General features: G+C 46.8%; 1 long non-coding RNA gene across 1 annotated transcript; it reads left to right on the top strand.

Moving 5' to 3' along the window:
- Positions 1-330: 330 nt before the first annotated feature.
- LOC113490182 lies at positions 331-6195 on the top strand. Its single transcript, XR_003400169.1, has 3 exons — positions 331-389; positions 1352-1355; positions 6144-6195. It is a non-coding gene; the product is annotated as an uncharacterized LOC113490182 (long non-coding RNA).
- Positions 6196-9255: the final 3060 nt, after the last annotated feature.

The raw sequence follows: 9255 nt of genomic DNA, 5'->3' as shown, positions 1-9255 counted from the left end.
CTGACATAAGCCAGGATGCCGTTGGCATTCTTGGCCACCAGGGCACACTGCTGGCTCATGTTCAGCTGCTTGTCAGTGAGAACCCTGTGATGCTTTGACTCTGGCTAAATGCCAGATATCCACCAAGTCACTCTATTACTTGACTTACCAAGTCAATCTATTACTTCCCCCCACCCCTCCTTTCCTCTTGTTTTATCAATAGGGTAAAGAGGTGAAAGAAGATAAACTAACCCCCGTGGGTGAAACAAAAGCAGTTTTAATATAAGCAAAGCGAAGCAAAAGTCCGTGCGCGGAAGAAAAAGCAAACAGATTTATTCTCTACTTCCCATGGACAGGCGATGTCGGGCCTTCTCGGGAAGCAGGGCTCCAATACGTGTAGTGGTTGCCTTGTAGGACCAAGGGTGACCCCACACCCTTCCTCCTTTCTCCCAGCTTTATCCTGAGCAGACGTCATATGGTATGGAATATCCCTTTGGTCAGTTTGGGTCAGCTGTCCTGGCTGTGTCCCCTCCCAAGATCTTGCCCACCCCGTCCCACTGGTGGAAATATCAGGAAGAGCCTTGGTGCTGTGTAAGCACTGCTCAGCAGTAGCCACAACACCAGGGTGCTGCCAACACCCTGACAGCTCCCAGCATAAACCACAGCACCGTGAGGGCTGCTGTAGGGGAAAGCCAATTCCAGTTCAGCCAGACCCAGTACAGTCTCCACCGCTTATTCCATACCATTTATGTTATGCCCAGGTCCCACATAATATTCATTTATCCATTCCATAAGCTTTCTTCACTCCTCCAGATGTTCAGTGACTTGGCTTCCATCTGTCAAGATAGATGTTCAGGACAGAAGTATGTTTGACTATTGGACTCCAGCATGGGCTAGGTTTGGGTTGTCATTGCACATATCTGGTTCACTCTTTGTCGTTCCTACTTCCTCCATCACTTCCTGCAACATAAAACTCACCCCACAGATTACTTTCCCCCCAAGGTTAAATGTCCTTGAGGCACACACTGAGTAGTCCCATCCTCCCGCATTACCCACCAAGTACAGCCAGGTCCCTGAGCAAAGACAATCCCACGAGTGGGCTTGCCTTTTCCCAAGGAAGGAGCAATCCACACTGCCTTCCCCAGCCATTTCCCTGTGTGTACTATGGGAACTTTATCTCCTCCAACAGTATGAAGGGGGTTTGTTTGGGCATCACCAGGTCAGTTAAAAGATCCTCTGGTGCTAATTAGCCAAGTGGCTTCTGCTAAATTTATATCCCAGTGCTTCCATCCCCCATTGTCCAATGCTCTCAACATAGTCTTCAGCAGTCCATTATATCTTTCAATCTTTCCAGAGGCTTGTGGGTGATAAGGGATGTGATACAACCATTCAATGCCATGTTTCTTTACCCAGGAGTTTATAAGATTATTTCAAAAATGGGTCCCGTTCTCTGATTCGATTCTTTCAGGAGTACCATGCCGCCATAAAATTTGCCTTTCAAGACCCAAGATAGTATTTCGGGCAGTGGCATGATTTACAGGGTATGTTTCAAGCCAACCTGTAGTTGCTTCCACCATGGTGAGTATGTAGCGCTTGCCTTGGCGTGTTCGTGGCAGTGGTCCAATACAGTCAATCTGCCAGGCCTCACCATATTGAAAACTCAGCCATCGTCCTCTGTTCCAGGGAGACTTTACTCGTGTGGCTCACTTGATTGCAGCACGTTTCACATTCATGAGTGACCTGTGAGATGGCCTCCATGGTCAGGTCCACCCCTTGATCACGAGCCCATCTGTACGTTGCATCTCTGCCAAGATGCCCTGGTGTTTCATGGGTCCATCTAGCTACAAACAGCTCACCCTTACGCTCCCAGTCCAGGTCCAGCTGAGCTACTTCAATTTTGGCAGCTTTGTCTGCTTGCTCATTGTTTTGATGTTCTTTGGTGGCACGCCTTTTGGGCACATGAGCATCTACATAGCATACTTTTAGAGCCATGTTTTCCACTCGGGCAGCGATGTTCTGCCACAATGCAGCAGCCCAGATGGGTTTACCTCTGCGCTGTCAATTGGTCTTCTTCCACTCCTGTAGCCACCCCCACAGGGCATTAGCCACCATCCAGGAGTCTGTGTAGAGATACAGTACTGGCCACTTCTCCCGTTCAGCAATCTTTAGGACTAGTTGGATTGCTTTTACTTCTGCAAACTGACTTGACTCTCCTTCTCCTCCAGTGGCCTCAACGATTTGTCTTGTGGGACTCCACACAGCAGCTTTTCACTTCTGATGGCTTCCTACCACACGACAGGATCCACCAATAAACAGATAATAACGCCTTTCATCTTCTGGTAACTTGTTATATGTTGGTGCCTCTTGGGCACGAACCACCTCCTCAGGCAACGCTCCAAAATCTCTACCTTCTGGCCATTCCATGATCTCTTCCAGGATCCCTGGATGGTTGGGTTTCCCCAGTCGAGCCCACTGGGTGATTAACACTAACCATTTACTCCAGGTAGCGCTGGTTGCATGGTGTGTGGGAGGGATGTTTCCTTTGAACATTGAATGTAATACAGGCAACCGTGGTGCCAAGAGGAGCTGTGCTTCTGTACCAACAACTTCTGAAGCAACTCGATTCCCCTCATATGCTGCTAGTATCTCCTTTTCAGTTGGAGTGTAGTGGGCTTCTGATCCTCGATATCCCCGGCACCAAAATCCTAATGGTCGACCTTGAGTTTCACCTGGTATCTTCTGCCAGAGGCTCCATGTGAGTCCATGCTCCCCAGTTGATGTGTAAAGTACAGTTTGCACAGCTGCTCCTGTCCAAACAGGCCCAAGAGCTACTGCCCGAGCTATCTCCTGTTTGATGTGCTCAAAGGCTTGTTGCTCAGGACCCCACTCAAAATTGTTCTTCTTTTGTGTTAGTTGATAGAGAGGGCTCACAAGCTGACTGTAACCTGGAATATGCATCCTGCAGAATCCCACAAGTCCTAAGAAAGATTGTGTTTCCTTCTTGTTGGTCGGTGGAGACATAACTGCTATCATGTTAACAACATCCAATGGCACATGACCGCATCCATCTTTCCATTTTATTCCCAAGAACTTAATTTCTTGTGCTGGTCCCTTGACCTTGCTTTTCTTTATGGCAAACCTAGCTCTCAGAAGATTCTCAATTACATTTTGTGCTCTCTTGAACACTTCTGCCTCATTGCCCCACACAATGATTTCATCGATGTATTGTAGATGTTCAGGGGCATCACCCTTTTCCAGTGCAGTTTGAATTAGTCCATGACAAATAGTGGGGCTGTGCTTCCACCCCTGGTTCAGTCGATTCCAGGTATACTGGACACCCCTCAACGTGAAAGCAAACTGTGGCCTGCACTCTTCTGCCAAAGGAATTGAAAAGAATGCATTGGCAATGTCGATTGTTGCACACCACTTGGCTGCCTTTGACTCCAGTTCATATTGGAGCTCTAACATATCTGGTACAGCCGCACTCAGTGGTGGCGTCACTTCATTCAGGCCACGATAATCTACTGTTAACCTCCACCCTCCGTCAGACTTTCGCACCGGCCATATTGGGCTGTTAAAAGGTGAGTGTGTCTTACTGATGACACCTTGATTCTCCAGTTTACGAATCAATTCTTGGATGGGAGCCAGAGAGTCTCGGTTTGTACGATACTGCCGTCTGTGCACGGTCCTCATAGCAATTGGCACCTGTTGTTCTTCAACTTGCAACAGTCCCACAACAAAAGGATCTTCTGAGAGGCCAGGCAGATTAGACAACTGTTTTACCTTTTCTGTAATCACACTGGCCACACCAAAAGCCCATCGGTATCCTTTTGGGTCTTTGAAGTACCCCCTCTTGAGATAGTCAATGCCCAAGATACAAGGGGCTTCTGGGCCAGTTACAATGGGATGTTTTTCCCACTTGTCCCCAGTCAAGCTAACCTCGGCCTCCAATACTGATAGTTCTTGACAGCCCCCTGTCACTCCTGAGATCCAGATAGGTTCTGCCCCTCTGTAACTTGATGGCATTAGTGTACACTGTGCCCCAGTGTCAATTAAAGTCTGGTACTTCTGCGGATTTGATGTGCCAGGCCATCAAATCCACTGTCCAATACACCCAATCATCCCTTTCCTCCTCCTGGCTGGAGGCAGGGGCCCTCTATTCCCGTTCTTGGTCAGAGTATTCACTGTCTGACCCTTGCCATGCCAGACTGCAGATTCCTTCATCAGGGTCAATGGAGGTGATCTCAGTCTTCCTGTATCTGGGAGATCGCTGGTTATTTTCTTGTGGTTTCACACCAGCGACATTAACGTCCTTCTTGGATATCTTCTTCTTGGCAGGGGTCTTTCCTCGCCATTCATGTACACATGCTTCCAAATTAAAGGTGGGTTGACCATCCCACTTCCTCATGTCCTCCCCCTGGTCACGCAGGAAGAACCAGAGTTCGCCACGTGTCATGTGCATTGGCTTCCCTTTCCCCCTGACTGGGACAGAAGAGAAATGATTTCTTGGGGAGCTCCTAACATCCAGGGCACTCGCCCGTAGAGATGAGGAGTTACCAAGACTCTCTTCAAAGTTCTGAAGCCAGGAAGAGACTGCCTCCACAGTTGGTGTACATCTTAGTCCTTCTCCTGCATCCATTTCTGGGTAGTACATCGTGGCCAAGCCGGCAGAATACAAGGATGGCGCACCTTTAATCACCTTCTTCCACATGGCCCATGTGCATGGGACATCCTCTGGATTTTTAGGGGCTTCATCATTATCTGGATTACCATAGATGACTTCCATCACTGCTAATTCTCTCAGGTACTGGACACCTTCATCTGCAGTAGTCCACTTCCCTGGGGAGTTGTCCATAAGATCTTCCTTCAAAGGATACCTTGCTTTAACACTTGAAAGGAGCCGTCTCCACAGACTGCAAATCACTGTCTCTTTTCCAATTGCCTTTTCTATTCCTCGATTTCTAGCAAGGGAACCCAGATGTTGGGCTTCCTTACCTTCCAGTTGCTTAGCATCTGCCCCATTATCCCATCATCGCAGCAGCCAGGCAGCGATCCACTCACCCGGCTGGTGGCTGTAGTCTTTCTGCAGATCTCTCAGTTCTGATGACATCAGGGACCAGGTAGTTTCTGCCTCCTGTTTCAGTTCTGTTATTCCCTCTTCCGATACCTTGGCTGAAGGACAAGCATCTTCCTCTTCTTTCTCCTCCCTTATTAATCGAGGGTATGGGCCTGTTGCTCTCCTTGTCCATTGTTTCTTTTTTACTACTGGGGCAATCTCTGTTGCTGTTATTGAGTTCCCATGTCAACCACAGTCCTTGAGAGTGCTGAACTGCAACTCGGTAAGCACAGGCCAGGCCCCAGTAAAGTGCTGGAAGTTGCTGGTTCTCATTAGGATAGGCAAGGCACCCCTCTATCAGGTGATGTGTCAATTTTGTGGGGTTGCTTGCCTGTTCAGGGGTGAGATCCCAGGCTACAGGAGGTGATAACTGTCCTAGGAATCTGCCCAATTCCTTCACTCTCCCTGACACCCAGGAACAGGCCGCCTCAGAGCACATTTTGGCACCTATTCACTCAAAATTTGCCTTCTCTTACACCAAAAGCATACCGAGCTCCACAGAACCCACAATAGGTGAACAGCATTAATAAAGAGTATCAATGAGCTAACATAAGGATGAATAAGTACCTCGGGAACCTGCAAAATAAAACCACTCATGATGTTCCTGATTCCTTGCAGCATGTTCCCGAGCTTAGTGAAATAAAGATAAGCAGCATAATAAAGAAGCCTGTGACCAGCAAAAGAGCTTGTTGCTTAATAACTACTATAGCTACAGCACATTTAATGTAAAACTGCTGGGTTTTGCCCCATGTTGGCCACCAGAATAGACTGTGATTCTTTGACTGTGGCTAAATGCCAGGTATCCACCAAGTCACTCTATCACTCCCCTCCCCCCCCCTTTCCCCTTGTTTCTCAACAGGGTAAAGAGGGGAAAGGAGATAAACTAACCCTTGTGGGTGAAACAAAACAGTTTTAATATAAGCAAAGCGAAGCAAAAGTCCACGCACGGAAGCAAAAGTAAAGAGATTAATTCTCTACTTCCCATGGACAGGTGATGTCGGGCCTTCTCAGGAGCAGGGCTCTGATACGTGTAGTGGTTGCCTCGTAGGACCAAGGGTGACCCCACACCCTTCCTCCTTTCTCCCAGCTTTATCCTGAGCAGACATCACATGGTCTGGAATATCCCTTTGGTCGGTTTGGGTCAGCTGTCCTGGCTGTGTCCCCTCCCAAGATCTTGCCCACCCCGTCCCACTGGTGGAAATATCAGGAAGAGCCTTGGTGCTGTGTAAGCACTGCTCAGCAGGAGCCACAACACCAGGGTGCTGCCAACACCCTGCCAGCTCCCAGCATAAACCACAGCACCGTGAGGGCTGCTGTAGGGGCAAGCCAATTCCAGTTCAGCCAGACCCAGTACAAACCCCCAGATCCTTCTCTCCCACACAGCTCCAGCCACACCTCCCCAAGCCTGTAGCCATGCAGGTGGTTGTTGTGGCCCAAGTGCAGGACCTGGCACTTGGCCTTGTTGTATCTCCTCTTGTTTATTCCCCATGCTATTTTGTTGTGGTTTTTGCTCATAGGGTGACCACCACACAGCCACTCACCCCCACTTTTCCCTGCAGCGGTGAGAAGGAGAAAATAAAGCAAAAAGTTCAGTGGTTTGATCTCAGAAGATAACTGAGCATCACATAGCTGCTTGCTTCCTCCTTCACCTGCAGTGCTGGGAAAGAGAAAATAAAGCAAAAGGCTCAGGAATTGAGATGACAGGGAAAGATGACTCACTTATTATGGTAGTGGTCAAAACCCAGATTTGTTAGGGGAAGAAAAAACCCACATAAATTTAGCACCATCACTAACAAGAATAACAACAGAGGACAGTGAGAAGCATTACCACATCTTAAAAAGACCTTCCTCCACCCCTCCCTTCTTCTCAGGCTCAGCTTTGCTCCTGATATCGCTACCTCCTCCTCCTCCTAGCAGCACAGGGGGCAGGGAATAGAGGGTGCAGTCAGTCTTTCCCCTCTTCCACCTTGGGGTGAGGGGGAACTTCTGCCATTCCTACCTTTCTCCAGCATGGTTCCCCTTTCACAGGAGACAGTCCTCCACAAACCAGTTGTGACATGAGTCCCTCCATGGCCCACAATATTTCCATAGCTGCATGTTGTAATCCTCCCAGCACTGAACTACAACAACAGGAGCTTCTTCTTCCCACAGAGTCCCAGACTTCTTCAGGTGCAGTCACCTGCTTTGGTCTGGGGTCCTCCACAGGCTGCAGGTAGGCCTCTACTTCACAGTAGACCCCCATGGGTGGCAGAGGGCAGCCTTGACATCTCACCAGGGTATACAGGAGAGTCTCTGCTCCTGCACACCTCTCCCCCTTCCTCCTCCTTTCTTCCACTGATCTCAGTGTTCACACAGATGTTCTTGCAACTTCTCACAACGCAAGCTCCTCCTCACAGATTCCCTTTCTTAAATACTTTATCACAGAGGTGCAGCTAATTGGCCTGGCCTTGGTGCAAAGACGTGTCCAATGTAGAGCCAGGGGAGCTTCAAGAAGCTACTCACAGGGGCCAATGCTGTAGCTCCCTCCCCTATTACCAAAACCCCCTGCCACTCACTCAAACCCAGAACATTCTACCCCTCACCTCTGTGATTCACATACTTAAAAATTACTGTTAAAATTCACATTCACTACACATTATGTTTACATGAACACTAACAAAACCACCAAAACATTCCAAAAACTCCATATCAAAACAAAAAATATCACAATACCATATGCAATATACAAAATCTAACCCTCATCCCTCCACCACATACACACAAAAACTTCTCCACAGTTACAACAGAAATTCCAAAGGTCATTCTTCTAACTGATTTCAGTTCATGTTTTGTCAGCTACTTTTTCCAATCACTATACTTATGTCTCACATTCCTCTGTTCCACACTGGGCACCGAAAAGGACAGTTGTGGTTTGAGCTCAGAGGGCAGCTGAGTACTGCACAGCCACTCATTCATCCAATTTGTATTCTCATTATTGCCTCAGTCATTTTTAATTAATTTCCCCCAAAACTGACTTATTCCCTGTCTTCCTTATAACCTCTTGGTGTTGGCTTTTCAGCTTCTAAAGCCAGACCACCACCAAGCTGACACAAATGACTAGCCTTGCATGAGGCTCCAAAGCCATTTGCTACCAACAGGGAAGCCTTAACATAGGGGTGATCAGCTGACTCTGAAATTTTAGCTTCTCATCTTTCCTGGTGAAGGTCATTGACTCTTCTCAGGCTGGTGATAGCTTTGACTTTTGGCTAAATTATTTTTTAGGTGAATAGCCTCAAGTATTGGTGTCCAGAGCATCTTCAGTTCTGTTGAAGGTCTATGGTTCAGAACATGCAGGATAGGATGCAATTCTGGTATTTGAGAAAAAAAATGTCATTTATCTCATCTGAATTAAACAAACTGTTTAGTGGTTGTGATTACGCTTGTTACTGCTGACATTGCCATAGACAAATGTGAATTGCAAACTGAGAGAAAACCAACCAATTTACAGTATATTGCTTTCAGGAAGTTCATTACTTTAGTCATTGAAAACAAGTCAGAAGAGAAATAACAGTGTAAACCTATCTTTCATTAATCCTCAACTAGCTGCAAGGTATATGTGTAAAATTTGTTCCACTCTGGAAGCTCTTACAAAAGCTGAAAGCCTGCCTGGAGAGTCAGGTATTGTAGCAGGATGAAGGTACAACTTTTTTTGCACTGTCGGGAATGTTTGTTATGCCTGTGTGGACACAGTGTGGTTTCAGAAGAACATACTTCTGAGACACTCTTATTTGGAGTGTCACATGTTTTGTTTAGAAGCTGTGTTTTTCTAATTTTAATAGTAAGTGAAACAATCCTAATTTGAAGTAACTTGACAATATAAAGGTTGAGAATATAAAGATGGTCTGAAGTTAACCACACAGGTGGACCATGTCTACACTGATCTCTAACTGGTTCTTTACAATGAAGAATGAACATTAATTTAATGAACATTAATTACTGTACATATTAAATACATTTCTTGTCAGATAGGTCTCAAAACAAGATGGCGAGTGGAAAACACAGTGCAACAAATCATAAAGTCATATTACCTACATAATATCCATGTTACAGATAACTAGAAAGCTTCTTTCTCTAGTGCTCCTAACCTACTACTTCTCATAATGAGCACTATAGTCACAATG

Source organism: Athene cunicularia (genome assembly GCF_003259725.1).
Source record: "Athene cunicularia isolate RWA chromosome Z unlocalized genomic scaffold, athCun1 chrZ_part2, whole genome shotgun sequence".
Lineage (NCBI taxonomy): Eukaryota > Metazoa > Chordata > Aves > Strigiformes > Strigidae > Athene > Athene cunicularia.
The sequence above is the reverse complement of the archived record's forward strand: the minus strand, read 5'-3'. Positions and strand labels throughout refer to the sequence as shown.